General features: G+C 42.8%; 1 protein-coding gene across 1 annotated transcript in view; it reads right to left on the bottom strand.

Annotated features, from left to right (window-relative positions):
* Positions 1-15,888, bottom strand: part of TTLL8 (tubulin tyrosine ligase like 8) — a 759,264-nt gene that overhangs the window by 186,018 nt on the left and 557,358 nt on the right. The gene's annotated exons all lie outside the window — the stretch shown is intronic.

The following is a 15,888-nucleotide window of genomic DNA, read 5'->3' as shown; positions in this document are numbered from 1 at the left end:
TACATATATAAGCCAAATTAACTAAATGCATATTAAACTTTATTAAACAAACATTAATTAGCATTCACCATAAAGAGCATAACGGGAATACATTCAAACCTAAATAAAACTAGCCAATAAAAGTGAACCATAAAAAAACCTATCCAGTTAAACCCACAATATAAATGGCACACATATTTTAACAACTTAATACTCGAAAAACTACAGAAGCTGGAAGAAGAGACTATGACATTTTTATACCAGAAAGGGAAAATAGAAGTGAAGATATATATATACAACTACTTTGGAAAGTAAGTAAAACATTTATTTATGCTAAAACATATATTTAAATAAAGTAAAAAAATTGAATAACAAATAATTAATCTACTACTTCTATTTCTTTACATTCAGTTACTATGAAGACATTACTAATGCATCGAGAAACTACTAATCTGCTAAAAAATTAAACCAGTCACATACCTGGAAAAAGACATACCACAAGAAAGTAACAAAACAGGATCTCAGACCAAAACAGTTAAAAAAATCAAACATAACTAGCTCAGTCCCGCTACCTACCAACAAACTAACATTAAAAATGAAAGTAATACACTTATTTTTAAACCAACAGAGGAAACCGCCTTTTCCACATTACAACATCCCCAATGGGAAATTGCAAGGATCTAGCAAGAATATACATGTAAGTAAAAAACAGAAAAAGTGATCCTTAATGTTGTAAGTGAATAACAAACATATTATATATTTTAAAATTGCAATAATGTATACTATTACACTATTTTTAGACATAATGACTGAAAGAGCAAGATACATCGCATTACAGAAAGGAAAGCAATTATTATCTCGAAGGAGCTACACTTACAACCAAGAAAGTACAACAATGGAAACTGTCATTTGGAAATCTATAGTAAATATTACTCTAAGGCTTGCTATGGGAGGCCAAATACAAAAGATTATGTTTTAATTAATGTTAGGGAACACAAACATCCCTCAAATGTGTCAGAAATAGAAAACATGAATTGCAAGATATGAAAGAAGCAAGAACTAGCCCACAATTAAAATACTAAATTATATATTTCCTAAAGTCCCCAAACACATCACAGGCCATCTACCAGCTATGCCCACCTATAAATGCATGAACTAAAGAAGCCATTGGCAATACCCGTCTTCCCCCTAGAAGACACCATGATATCCAAATAATTGAATACTTAACAACCACACTTGAGGAAATCTTCCTCTTACATGATAACCTAATCAAAAATAAATGATTCTCAATATTTTTACACAGATAACTTACTGAAACTAAGTCATGTCAAACATGGATGATAGATGGGACTATAACAATGTGCTCCAAACCATGTGGTCCTCCCTAGTGGCATCAGAAACCTACCTTTGGCCGATCCTGACCCTACCTTTTTATCTGGAATCTTCTTTTTGGCTTGTTTTATTTTTAGTTTGAGTGTTTTCCTGAGTCTCATAGTTCAATATTTCCCTTGCCCCATGGGGAGAGGGCCAGAGGCTGCTCTGTGGCCCCCTTCTCCACGTATACCACACCTGTGGGGTCGGAAGTCAGGGCCAACTATTTTCATGGATTATGCCAGCAAGGTTGGAGCAACATGAGTGGACAATATTTGAAATGGAGGTAGGCCTGGAAGGGGTCACCGGGATCCCTGCATTTCATCTGGAGCAGTGGTGGAGGCTTGGAAGCGTCCATCTCTGGCACCCGCTCTCCCTCAGACCACACCCCACTTTCTATCTGCGTTTCCGAGGGGTCAGCTGGTCTAGCTTTTGACTGGGGTCTCTTGAGCGCCTCAGATTAAAATTTTTGCTCATCTTGTCGATCTAGGGTAAAAGGTTGAGTGAACCTCCAACTGGAGTCTTGAACTTGTCATCCAGCTGAGGCTTCCTAGCTTATTGACTCTTGTGTGTGGGTGCTGTGGGGTGTTAGAGACTTATCATCCCAGGTGCAAAAGGAACATTATTCCCGTCACCAATAATGGCTTCACTTAGAACGGAAAGGGAGGCCTCCATTGATTCAGAGTCTTCGAGAGCATTTTGGGGTGCTATCAGAACTACACACCTTGAAGGAAACGTAAAGCTTGGACATGATAGCCAAAAATGGGGACCTTTTGGGGACACGTTAGGATTTGACTCCGGGACCTGGAAGTCTGTTTTTTACACTGGTTTCTGTTCCGCTCCCTCATCAGACTGCCTGATTTGGGGTGTGGCCAGTGAAACCCACCAAGAGGGATCAGCAGCAGAGTGGGGCTTTGGTTTCTGTAGGCACCTTATGCAACCTGATTATTCTGCGCTCCCATAGGATGATGCCCGATCGACACAGCCCCAAGCAGTCCTGAATTCCTAGACGCAAGTAAACTTTATGGACTTCCAATGCTGTCTGTTAGTCCTTTCTAATCTGGTACAATTTTTAAAGGTAGTGGGTAGGGGGATGCTGATTGTCTTTATCATCTGAGGTGAGCTACTGTGGGTTAAGTGGATGAGATTATTATTATCTGTCTTCATTTACTAGTGGGTCAAATTTACTGCAAATATTGGCTCTTTGGTTGTGTGAAGGTGCTACCTCCCCACGCTATCACCCCTCCTTGCGGGATGGTGGCCCCAGTCCCTGTTCTGCTGGGTTCCCCATCTGTTGTTGCTGCTGCCACATGCTCGCCCAATTACTTGATCCCTGCTGCAGTTGTGTGGAGAACAGCAGACCTACCTGAGACTGAGTGTATGATATGTTCTGGTTAACCTGTGCTTGGTACTGAGGAGGGGCATTAAACATATACTGTGGCATGGGGTTATGTGTCGGCTGTCACTTATTGTCTAACCTCGGCTTCTTTTGCTGCTAATGGTAGCACTTTCTCTGGCATGCCTCTACCAGGTGACCCGGTCAACTGCAATAGAACCACTCTCTAATGGCAGGTTGCAGCCAGACTCACTGGCCTCTACTACCATAACCTGCTTGTGTAACCTGCTTGTGTTACCTGTTTGGAACCCTCTAAAGGTTTGCGGTAGAGCCCCCAATGTGACAGGTGAAATCTGCATGGCTGCGGCCATCGCTGATCCCCAAAGGCAGTTGTTTTTAACTTATGTTGCATTCATTTTGCGGTGTCTTTTTGGGTCTGCTCCTTCTTCTCTCTATCCTTTTCTTGGTTTTTATTATGATAGTGGAGTATATGAGCTTTCTTTCCTGCCAGGGTTTGATATCTAAACCAACTACGCTGTCCAGCCACTCTGTATCTCAGTGAGTAACGCTTTCTTCAAAATATTATAGAAACATGTGACTTGTGGGCCGGTGTTGGCCCACGGCTGTCCAGTTTTCTGTCCCCATCTTTCCATCATTCCATTTAGGAAATTGCTTATGCTTTCCTCTGGCTTCATGATCCTCCTACATCTGGGCTGTCAGGGAATATGTAGCTCAGGGAGCTCGATATCCGGTGCCTGTGCTTAATAAAAGTGTCCCCATCATGTTTAGTATTTGTTAGCATGATTGCAGGAATGTGAGCCTAGATGGCCACTATGTTTATCTGCTCCCCTATTAGGCTGCTTAGCAGGCTCCTAAGGTCACCTATCACTAGGTTGGTACCTGCCGTGTTTTTCTCTACGTATGTAATACATTTCCCTGCCCCATCCAGCAATGACGGCAACTTTGTTCTCAATCACTCTTTGTTCATCTTGACTCATGGAACATATGTAATCCCCACCACGCCCTTCTGTAGTAATGGTTAGATTTTCATTCTAGGTTTCTCCTCAAAATATCACTCCCATCTTATGAGGCATTGCAGCATGTAGAGGAAGTTACAACTGGAGTTTCCACCTTCAAGCCTATTGCAATCCTCTGCTACTGCCATGTCCTCTGGCGCAAACAATCCTTACCTCAACCAAGACCAGTCATATTGGTGCCTATCCTCAGTCCAATCTACTATTAGGTCACAAAACGGGTACACAAAAGTCTTGCCTTACTTTTTGGTTATTATCTCCCTTGGTGTTAGTTAATCTTTGTCGTGCAAACATGCAGAACAGCACGTCCTGCTTCCCTCGTGTATACACACAGGTGAAATTTGATTTTTCTTGCGTCGCAGTTGGTTAAGTACCAGGCTGCCTTGTTCCCCCATTTCTTGATCAGCCCCTCTCCTTTGTCGACAAGATGGTGTGGCTACAGTAGTCTTTCATCAACTTCCGACTTTTTCCAGCGCTGTGCCCTGAACCTGGCGCCGCTTCCCTTGTGTAAAGAGCATTCTGTTGTGTGCTCTTGCTCTAACTCCTGGCTGTGTGCCCTTTCTCCCTCTCAAGCATCAGCTCATGCCTCTCTTCCTCACGCCATCTGGCCTTTCTCTTGTGCTCTGAGCTACACTCTGCTTCTGTTGGCCTGGCTTCACCTTCAAATTCACTCTCAATTTCCTTCTCGGTTACCTGGGCAATCCCTTTAGACTCACCATGGCATCTGTTCCTGGGGCACGTTGCAAGCACCAGCAAAACCAAATGGCAAAACACCTCCTCTTCCTACATTTCCGTTCATATGTAGTGAGCATACAAGGGCTGAAAAAATCAATTCAGAGCATGCGCAACTGGGAGTAATATCAAAATAGGCAGCCCCCAGCACAAAAATAGTCTTTGGAAGAGACACGCACCAGGTGAGGCAGTTTTGGTAAAAATAATGATGCTCATAGAACCCCCACTAAAGCCACAATCCTATCCCTCTCTGAACTCATGGAACCACTCCACAACATGCCTACCAGTGATCTGACCACCCAGAGCCAAAAAAATCAGAAAAGGTCAGAAAACACCACATGTTGGAAAGTGCTTTATTAGTAGTGATAAGTAGTGACTTACAATTAGTACTAAGGCCACAAACACAATGAAAGGTTCTGTTAGAGTCTCAATAAATAATTACTTTGCTTAATTCTTGGTAACTGACAAAGAGCAAACAAGCTTAACTTAGGTGACAGGTGTGTAAAGCATTTAAAAACACTAATACATTAAATACGTAAGACATAACACACAACAAAAATCTAACACCAATTTATAAAAATAGAAAATTATTTTATGAACTAATATACACCACAATGACAAAAATCAAATATGAATTTTTAAAGAAGGAACTCATTCGGGTGCTCAAAAACCTGTAACACCAAATTGGGAAATCTGCTTAGTCTTGATCTGGATAAAGTCAAAGTTTGAGGCCAACTGCGATGAAGCTCTGGTTGGATAAATTAACCAGGAGGTCCTCCGTCAAAATATTTTACCTTTGCACTTAGTTGTTCTTCTGGAGCTTTTTCTCTTGACTTCAAGCATGTCCTCTTCAGGCCGGATTCACATTGTCAGCTTGGTTTTCTGAGAGTTCCCAGTGAAATCCTGGAAGTCTGAAGCTCCGCTGCTTTCAGCGGGACACATCTAAAATCCAGGCTGGGTCACAGTTGAAGGTAGCCGACTTGACTCTCGATATTAAGTGGGTCACCTTATGGAGCTTTTTACCAAAAAGTTCCCAAACATCACTAAACTTCTTGATCTTCTTCTAGGAGATCTCCTTGAGGGTTCAAAGTGTCCACAACAACAATGAATGAGTCTAAAATCTCTGAGATTATATTTGGGATATTGGGACTATAATTACCACAATGCACCTGGCTAAACCTTTAAAAGCCCACTGGACCCACTTCAGGATGGGTACTTCTTGGTGGACTCCGTCAACCTATAGTTGCAGGTAGTTTACTCCCTAATATTTTTTGAAGCGAGGCAATGTCCTTATGGCCATAGTCCCGGAATGTGCAGCAGGTGCAGTCCTTCAGAGTGCAGACCTTTGGGCTTCAGATCAAGGTCCCAGGAGGGCAGTCCTTCTTCTCTTTGTAGTTTCTGGTAGAAGATCTGAGTTGCTTGGGTACTCTTCCATATTTATGCTGAGGTCCTGGGAGTCAAACAGGGGGGAACCACTGATCAATGAGATGCAGGGTGCCACCCAGGTGTATGACCACTTCTTCCAAAGTATGGCATATTCTTGCCACAGAAAGCACAAGTTTTCTAAAATCCAAAATGGAAAAAGTATCTCCTTGGAAGTTAGAGCAGGCTAGGCCAATCCACTGGTGTTGCTAAGATTCCCTAACACTCCCCTCTCAGCCCTCTCCCTATTATAATTACATGAGCTATTGTGTGCCTGGAGGGGTAGGATATGGAGTGAGCCAGTGCTGCCCTAAAGTGTCATTCTCCCTTTGAAGACGTCCTGCCTTTTGCAGCTGCAGTTCACCTACAGGAAATTTTTTGTCTCTCTAGCAGGTCACTTCACCCTTCATTAAGACAGCTTGGCTCTTCCTGGAAGAGGGTAACCAATAGGGAGAGGGCAGCTTGAAGGCTGCAATTTGGCTTAAAGAAAAGAAAGTTTAATACCTACTATTCTGTGATAGTCATTATAAACCGAACAGTGGCAAGTTGTTGGATTTATCATAACTATAATTTTAAGTCCCTGAATTAACTTTTTAGCTCTGTCTTGTCAATATTCACACTTAAATAACATATTCCAATGTTAGGCTATGGAGCTAATTATCTACATGAGGGGGGGTAAAATTGGCAGTGTTTCTCTCACTGGGACATATAAAACATCTTTTAGAATGACCCTGCATATAATTATATGGCACCCTACCCCTGGGGCACCTAGGGGAGACCTTAGGGGTGACTTGTAGGTAACAATAAGGCAGATTACTACTTTGGAAGTATCTTTAATTTCAAAGTAGCATTTGCATGGAATTTACTTTTAAAGACAGTTTGCAAAGCAGAGCTGCCTTTAGAATGACAGCAGGCAACACAGCAGTGCATTCTCTAATGCAGGACATCTACTGAGCCTCTAAACCTTATATACCAGGGACTTATAGGTAGTTTGAATCCTCCTTGCTTTTATTATGTACTAGGGACATCAAGGGGTCTGTCAATACCAATTATAATGATACCTAATTTCCATGTACTTTTAATCAGAGCACAGGGCCTGTGCCTGTTTATCGAGGCCCTGGCCACAATCAGAGTCAGAAAACCAACTAGTAGTGAAAATAGGAGCTTAAAGACTGCAATAAGGTCCTGAGTTCTCACACAACCCCTCAGACAACAGCCCAGAAGACTCAGCCAACCCTGGGAAACTTCCCCTGTTCTGTTAGGTGAGGAACAAAGTGTCTAAATAAGGCTATACCACTGCAGGGCCTACTCTGCATTACATCCTCCTGCCAAGGTCACTTCCTCTGGGTAGCTGATCCATCTCTACAATAGCAGGACCCATTTTAAAATGAAATCTCATCACAAATGTTTTGTTTTCTTCCTCCCTTTTCAGCTTGGGTAGTGATGTGACCACCTCCTATATCCCAAACTTTGCTAGGGTGAGACATAGCTTACCCACAGAGGTTATCCAACCCCACCATTACCAACAGGGTTAGGGGCCTCCCATGCCAAGTACAGTGCTGCCATGAAGGACAGTACCCAGCAGAGGCTACTGACAGCTGTCAGAATCCAGAACCACACCCTAAGCTCTCCACTGACAGGTGGCTGGGCCGCTGTAGGGGTAACTGTATGTTCCTGGACCCTCTCTTGATGTTTAGAGTGGGAAGCTACCACATGTTGTGGCAGATACCCTTCTTCCCCTCTCCCTTCTGTCAGTGCAGGGGCTTCACCCTGCTGTTTGACAGCTGACTGACAGCTCAGAACTTCCTTGCGGCCAGGTGAAGCCTCACCAGTGTTAACTCTGGGTTTCTCCCTTACTGGGACAGATGACCCTTGGCTCACTTGAACTCTACATAAGAGTGGCTTAACTTTCCTATTCTTTTTCCCTTCTTTCGGGATCCCAGTTTCCTAACTACAGTGACTGGTTCCCCAGGAACTTTGGGTTGGCAACGCACTGTCGACAACCCCACTTGGATCAGACTAACCTCTGGGAGGTCATTGCCCAGGAGACAATCTAAGATAAGGTTTGCACTGACTGCCACCTTATAACAGTTAAGGGTACACTCCGTTCAGGGGGCACTATGGCTACAGATTGGGTTGTGACATGGGGCTACCCTTACTCTTCTTGTCTCTTCAGGCACATGCATGTCTGGGGACACCAACTTTTCACTAAGTATAGTGTGGCAGGGTAAGGTCCTTGCAGGCTAAAGCAGGGATACTTGAAAGTTTGGTTGGGGGTGCACGTAATAAGAAAAGAGTCCAAGAGAAGTAGTATTTGTATGCAAAAAAGTTTCTTGTTTATTCCAAAAAATTTAGTTTTTCATAAGATTCCACATTTATCAATATACATCAGCCAACGGGTTTCTCTGCCTCACTGGGAGCTTCCTCAGGGCAAACAAATTTGTGATGAGCCTTCAAAATTGAAGTACTTGTAGTAAATTTGGAAGTCTAAGCGGACGCGTTATTCATTGCCCAGAATTGGGTAGATGTCAACCAGACGGGGTCTTTGGCTCAGTGATTTGCTATTGCCTTGTAGACCATGCAGAGTTGTGTGTATCCTCTTAGGCAGTAATTTATCAGTTCCTTTTATTCAGGGTCAGTCTCCTATAAATGACTGACAGTAAAATTTATGCAAGTTGGATCAGTTCTTGGTTACAAGGGATCCAAAAGGATGCCGCCTCGTAACCTTCCTATCTGTGAGTAGGGTGTCGCCAAACCGGTCCCATATATACGAACCGAGTTTCAGGATCAGAGAATCCTCCGAGTGGGGGTTGCGTTTGGTAACGTCTGGGTCCCGCGTTATAAATTGACTCTGATTCTAGGCAATGAATAACGCGTCTGCTTAGACTTCCAAATTTACTACAAGTACTTCAATTTTGAAGGCTCATCACAAATTTATTTGCCCTGAGGAAGCTCCCAGTGAGGGAGAGAAACGCGTTGGCTGATGTATATTGATAAATGTGGAATCTTTTGAAAAACAAAAATATTTGGAATAAACAAGACACTTTTTTGCATACAAATACTACTTCTCTTGGACTCTGTTCTTATTACGTGCACCCCCAACCAAACTTTCAAATATCCAAGTGATCTGAAGCTCTGTTGTGTCACTCAGCAGCTGATGCAGCGGTTGCGTGCACGAAACTCTCCTATTTATCTGTTGAACTGGGATTAAGGTGTGGCATCTGAAGGCCCGCTGCTGTTCTGTAAAGCAGGAATACTATTCACCAGAATGGAGTGGAAGAACTTACTCCCACCCTCAGGGATCACCAGCTTGCCATTTGGACCTGTCTACCAACAACACGCTCAGAGTACCTCCTCATCTGAGGAGTCCTCCCCGTTGCCTACACTGGACAGCACAGTGCTAACTTCTTGGAACAGGCAGAGTCACCTCTGAAGTAGCCTGACTACTGGTAGTCAAAACACACCCTTTTTTCCAAGTACTTCTTCAGCCTTGGGTTCCCCTGCCTCTGCTTATCAGAATGGGGTAGGATCTAACCTATTCCTTTTTTAGAGTTCCATGGCACTGAGGGAGTCTCTGTGATGGAGTTACCAGGTCCCTCCTTGGGGTTTTATGGGCCTAACCCCACTCCTTCTTGGAGTCTCCCCACTGGTGCTGATTGAAAACCCTAAAGAATTAAATTATACAATCCCTCATAAGTACTCCCTTTTGTTATTTTCTTGTCAGCCCTCTAGTGCTTTCCCCGAGATGTCCACAAAGTCCACCCATGACTGTGTGTTTACCTTCTGGGTGTTCTTGAACGTTACCTGTACTGTTTCGGGAGTCAGACCAAATTTCTGAACATCACACTTTCTATGTGTGGACAAGATTTTACCCTGCAGGGTCAGCAGCCTATCTCTCCCAGCTACTGGAATCAATTCCCAAAGGAGTGAACCCCAATACTTTGAGTGGACCCGTCTCATCTTAAGGGCCCTTTCAAATGCAGCCAGCCATTTGTCTATGTCGTCCCCTTCTACATACATGGGAACTATTCCCTTGGGAAGCCTGGGAGCAAGCCCACCACCTCTGAACATCTTAGCATTGTTTTCTGCATTGTCACTGCCACCATTTCCTCTTGCCTTCTAGTACCTAGTAGTAAAAATGGGGTCAAACTTGGGGGGACACTGCAAACAGGTCCTGATTTCTCATAACACCCTAGTAGAATAAGAGGGGGGCTCGAAAACTTATAAAAATAAGATCTGTCTCATTATTAATGTTTACAGTAATCACCATGAATCCCCTAATCACTGAAATATGTACCCACCAGGGTCACCTTGCAATACCTCACCAGATCGTCACTAGTTGGTTGATGGGATCACACCCCGGTGGTAAAATACAGATTCAATAAAACCATTGAACTGAGTGTGTGTAACTAAGCTGAATTAACAGTCAGCAACGTTTTTATTCAAAAACAGGTAGCCGCAAGGACAACAAAGTGCACCAAAGCCCACTTCTCCTTAACCCCCATGACCCAAGGAAAAGGGAACATTACTGAACTTGCGCACACGGAAGGAGTAAAAAGCCACGGGCCCTCAGCGAGGGATCTGCTTAACACCCAGGGTCCTAAAAGAGGAGGGGGAAAGTGCATTGGTGTGCCGTTCCAATGTGCAGTGGAGCCTTCCCATGTGATATCACCCCAGAACTAAAAATTGCAAACTTTCATGAACTTGTCAGAAGGGGAACACAGCAACCGGAGGAGTACAGACGACTCCCTGGAGGCTCACACCTAGTTCTGCAGTGTTGCAACAAACGGTATGTATATTTATATGGAAGAATACACGTAAAGAGGAAGATAGTTGTTGTAAAAAACGGGCATGAGGAACGACAGGCTCAAAATAAAGTAACTGTCAAAATGCGTGAGTTAGGTAGTGTAGTTGAAGAATCAACTAGAGGGTGGAATGTTAATTTTGAAATCAATGCATTCATTCATTGATGAAACTGAAATATCGTCCTTATGTACGATCTGCCTACTATGGATAATCTGAGTATTACAGAGGAACTTCAAAATCAAAAGAAGTTTACTAGAAATGAACTATCATGCATGCTTAGAGATCTCTCACACGTTACCTATAAATACACCAAAAAGAAACTCGGCATCCCACATGTACTGCACAGTGGCCTTTTGCATAACACATGGTTTCATCAAATGACTACAGTCGGCTCCCAAGTATCAGCCAGGTCATGTTATGTCTGTTCATTAATCCCACATGCGGAAGGCAGGCTTTACTTGTACCAAGGTGTAGCCAAAGAGAAAGCAAAATGACTATGTACCTCTACCTATGGAGAATAAGGGCCAAGTTCTAACACAATGACTATGTACCTCTACCTATGGAGAATAAGGGCCAAGTTCTAACACAACAAGGTAGAACCACAAAGGGCAGTTGTAACCATAACCCAATATGACACCAACCCAACATCCCAAAACATCCTAACTGAACCTACTGATATCCTAACTGATCTGGAAAGGATGCATAGGAAGGGCCACATAGGGGAAGAGCACACATGGTCCCAATATTTCCTGGAGAAAAGAATTTTGGTGATGGCAAAATACCCAACTAAGTGCACAAGCACATGTCTGCTCCAGGGTCTATATGTGGACCGAGAGTGGCGCTTAGTGTACCGGGGCGATCTTCTTAAACAACAACTAGTCTCCCAAAATGGAATTTCTATTTAGGGCCATCCAGCTCTGGGATAAAAAGGGGAATGGGTCACATGGGGGAGGGGTCAATGAAAGTATGACCCCCCCATGTCAGGAAATATGATTCCAAGTTGGGTGGATACAAACTAACACTATTCATTATGTTTCAGGGGAAAAAGAACACTTCCAAAGGGCGTGAATGCTAACTGCGGAGTGATATTATATAGTCCAGATATGCAATGGGGCACCTCCCCGCTGATAGACTACTAACGGCAGTGTGGTAAGTATGCCTACACTTAGCTTGTTCCGGGATGGAGGGAACTGTGCTCCCAGGTTACGATGCACACCCGACCCTCGTCATTGCTGGAGAAGAGCTATCAGACGTGTACCAACACCTGTAAGGAAAAATAAAACTTTGCTGCACCAAGCTTGTTAAAGGAGAGCTGCAAACTATTTTGGCTGAGCAAAATTCAAGGACACTCCAGACAAATTTAGACTGTTCATGGAAGCACATCTGGGGGTAGGAGGTTGATACCCTTCTTCACCCTGCAAACAAAAGCTAATTCCTGCTGGTTACAAATAACCCAGTGGGAGATGCTCAAAATTATGAACAGCAAAGAGCTAGGCCTCAATTCTATCAAAAAACAAATGCGTGCAATCTGCCTCATGGTAATGCTGCACAAACATGTACTGGACGTAATGAAAGAAATTGAAGGAGTGGTCCGTACCAAGATTGGAGCAGCTTTCTGTAAGCTCATCCAGAGAATGACATGGACATTGGGACACTGTCGCTTGCCATTCAAGCACTGCAAAATCTACAAAGAAACATGTGCAAAGAGGGAGGTGCTCTTGAGCAGGAGTGGTTTTTGAATTGGTTCTCCTGGTTCCCAAAATGGATATACGGTTTATGTAAATCACTGTTGCAAGTAATTATTATGTTTGCTATTGGTATGTGGGGTAATTCAATTGGGGATCACCCGCTGTAAAAACACAGTCCTCAAACTTGGAAGAATGCACGTAAAGAGGAAGATAGTTGTTGTAAAAAACGGGCATGAGGAACGACAGGCTCAAAATAAAGTAACTGTCAAAATGCGTGAGTTAGGTAGTGTAGTTGAAGAATCAACTAGAGGGTGGAATGTTAATTTTGAAATCAATGCATTCATTCATTGATGAAACTGAAATATCGTCCTTACAAACAGTATCGCCCGTTGTGAACTCCACATCAACTTCAACTCACAAATATGTAGTCAAGCAGGCCCTGAGACCAATGCCCGGGATTGGTGATTGATAGGTCACAGGTGGGACAGTGTGTAGATGTCAAACAAATGCTCAGGCATGAAACTCTTGATCAATCCCATGGATAAGCGCAGCAACATTACAAAGGTCAAGAAAGAGATTGGCCAAATAAAGCACACATGACCAGAGGGGGTACACGTGCTCCTAACACCATATAAAGTCAGATGCCACAAGAGTTAGGAACACATAGTTGTTATGAACCCAAATGTACCCCAATATAGGCCTGGGAAGTTACAAGACCTTTTACCTATATTCGGACTTCTATTGTTCTACATAACAGGCTTGGTGCTGACCTTTTACATAGTTAGGTGCTGCAATGTGGTTTTCTATAAAAACTGGCCTAATTAATTATGCATCTAGATTCTCAGTATCACAGCAGGATTACCATCTTCTGCATAATACCTCTGTATAAGGGTCACCTCTATCGTCAACCTTGCCCAGCATACCCATAGTACACTTCTAAGTAGAACCCCCTGAGGGTACCTTTTGGGTATTTAAGCACTACATCTTTGCTGGGAACACCAGGGAAAAAAAAGACTTCCATGCTGACACACTGGCGCAAAACGCTGAAGTCTCTGCATGCACACACTTCAGCATGCAGGGGTCTGACATCCCTTGCAGGGTGTCCATCTCGAGACCAAGACGGAGTCCTTCGCTCTCCCACATCAGGTAATGGGGTTGACTCTATCCTAAGGGGATTCTTGGCTATACACCTACATACATGCTAGGTACATTTAGGTACATCTAGTTAGGGTTGCATCGTAGGAGTACGCATTATTACTGTCATGTATCTATATGCCGGCATATATTCATTGTTTTCGCAATATGGTAGAATTCTACCATTTTTTACTCTGCTGCTGCTCATATTCTTATCTATCTGTTTCTGTGTAATGGTTGATGCAGTACACCTATTTTATACTAGAATGACGCTGTTCAATTAAAGCTTATTGAAAACGTCCCCACCGTTTATTCCGTATATCTCTCTGAGACCGAGTGAGCACAGGCATGGGCGTCCGCAGACATTTTTCCAGGGGTGAGTGTGAGAGGTAGTTAGTAAGATAGAGTTTGAGGGAGTGTCAGTCAGTCAGTCAAAAGACAACTTTTTTTGGTTTATCACAACTATAAAGCACGCGAAAAAATGTATAACAGGTTTAAAAAACGTCATATTATCAGTAAAACTTTTGAGTATTTACAATTTCTATAAAATTCCAAGACTGTTTCAACCCCAAGCATTTATTCTTTATCTGCTTTCAATAAGAGGTTGTCCACTATGGATTTTACCCACGACAAATTAAAATATTTGAAGCGCCCCCATCCAGCTTGTTACCACCTGTCTGCAAGTGCGAATCTGTAAGTCATTAAAAGGTGCTTTTAGCAGCTTCCCTCTTTCGACTTTTAAGAAGTCGCAAACGCACATCAAGTGGCATATGGATTCTTTACGATATCCGCACAGATGGCAATTTTCAACTTGTTGTTTTCTTTACCAGGTAGGGACCAAATCCTTCGAATTATGGTCACCAACTCTGTACGACATAAACCTCTTTTTTAATGATAGGCGAAAGTTCGCCACTAAGTAGGGTTGCGGTTTTAGCTTAGCATATGAGTTTATTACCGCCAGGCGTGACGTTGTTTAGTCAATCTTCATTTATCTTCCATAAATGATCATTTCTTGGCCATGGCGTTACACGCTCTATTAAATGTTGTTCTTTCCAACTTGTTATTCCAGGCTTCGTCAACCTCTAGTGCTTCCAGGGCTGTACACAGGAAATCGCCCCATGAGTTTTTTGTTTTTTTATCAAACTGAGATCGTATTTCGGTCCAGCATAAGTTGTTCAGCGATCCAGGTTCCAATGATCTGAATTTTCAGCACAATTTTGCAAATGTTGCTTTTCTGTGATATTCTTGGTTCTGGAGGCCAAATTCCAAGCGTATCTGTGCTGGGGATGCTCCTTTATGGAGATTAAAAACTGCTTTATATACTTTTGTCTGCAGTTCGTTTAAAATGGCTATTTCTTGACCATGCCAGATTTCCAGGCCATAGGACAAAGTTGGAAGCAGTTGTGCTGCCATTATTTTCAAAAGATGGCCGTGGGAAGGGCATTGCAATTTCTTATGGAGCTCTTTGTAGGCTAAAATGTTGCTTTTATATCCATTGTTTGATCCATAAAGGTCATCCTTTGGTTCCATTTGATGCCTAAACATTTATATAAGTAATTTCCTCAATTTGTGTTCCCTTTGCATACCATTTATATTTTCCTGATCAACGGCCTGCTGATCGCAAAACCTTGACTTTTGTCTTATTTAATTCCAAGCTTAAAAGATCAAAGTAATCGGTCAGTTTGTTTAGGACTCTTTGCAGCCCTATTGGGCTTTGACTCACAACCACAATGTCATCCGCATATTGCAGGAACTGAATCGACTTGTTTGCCAGTTTGGGCAGATGGCTGTTTGTCTTTAGCAAGTATTTGTTTAAGTCTGCTAAGAATACATTAAATAGACTTGGTGAAAGGACGCAGCCTTGTTTTAATCCATTGGTTATTTTTATCTTTGATGATATTCTGCTGCCATCTCCAAGCTTCACCCTGCCCAAGTTTCACTGTATAGAGATATTATTGTATCTATCAATTTTTTGAGGTAATCCCCATTCTGTCAATTTCAGCCAAAGATGGTCTCGCGGCACTCTGTCAAAAGCAGGTTTCAAGTCAATATAACATGCAAATAGACCGGGGAACATCCTTTTCAACGTAACTTTTACGACGCATGCCTTTACATCACAAGTTTTACAACGCATGTCATTACAATGCATTGCGCTGGGGGGGCGCTCTATGATAGGGAATAGATTTAATTTACTATCCAACACCTTCCCTACTATCCACGGGGACTGGAGTTGGAATAGTAAATTAAACTATTTACTATCCAGCACCCCTCAACACTATGCGTTGTAACAGCATGCGTTGTAAAACCTGCGATGTAAAGGCATGCGTAGTAAAAGCATGCATTGTAATGTCATACAACCAATAGACCTGCTTTTTTACTTGCAGCT

This window comes from Lissotriton vulgaris, chromosome 1_1 (genome assembly GCF_964263255.1).
Source record: "Lissotriton vulgaris chromosome 1_1, aLisVul1.2, whole genome shotgun sequence".
NCBI classification, from domain to species: Eukaryota; Metazoa; Chordata; class Amphibia; order Caudata; family Salamandridae; genus Lissotriton; species Lissotriton vulgaris.
The sequence above is the reverse complement of the archived record's forward strand: the minus strand, read 5'-3'. Positions and strand labels throughout refer to the sequence as shown.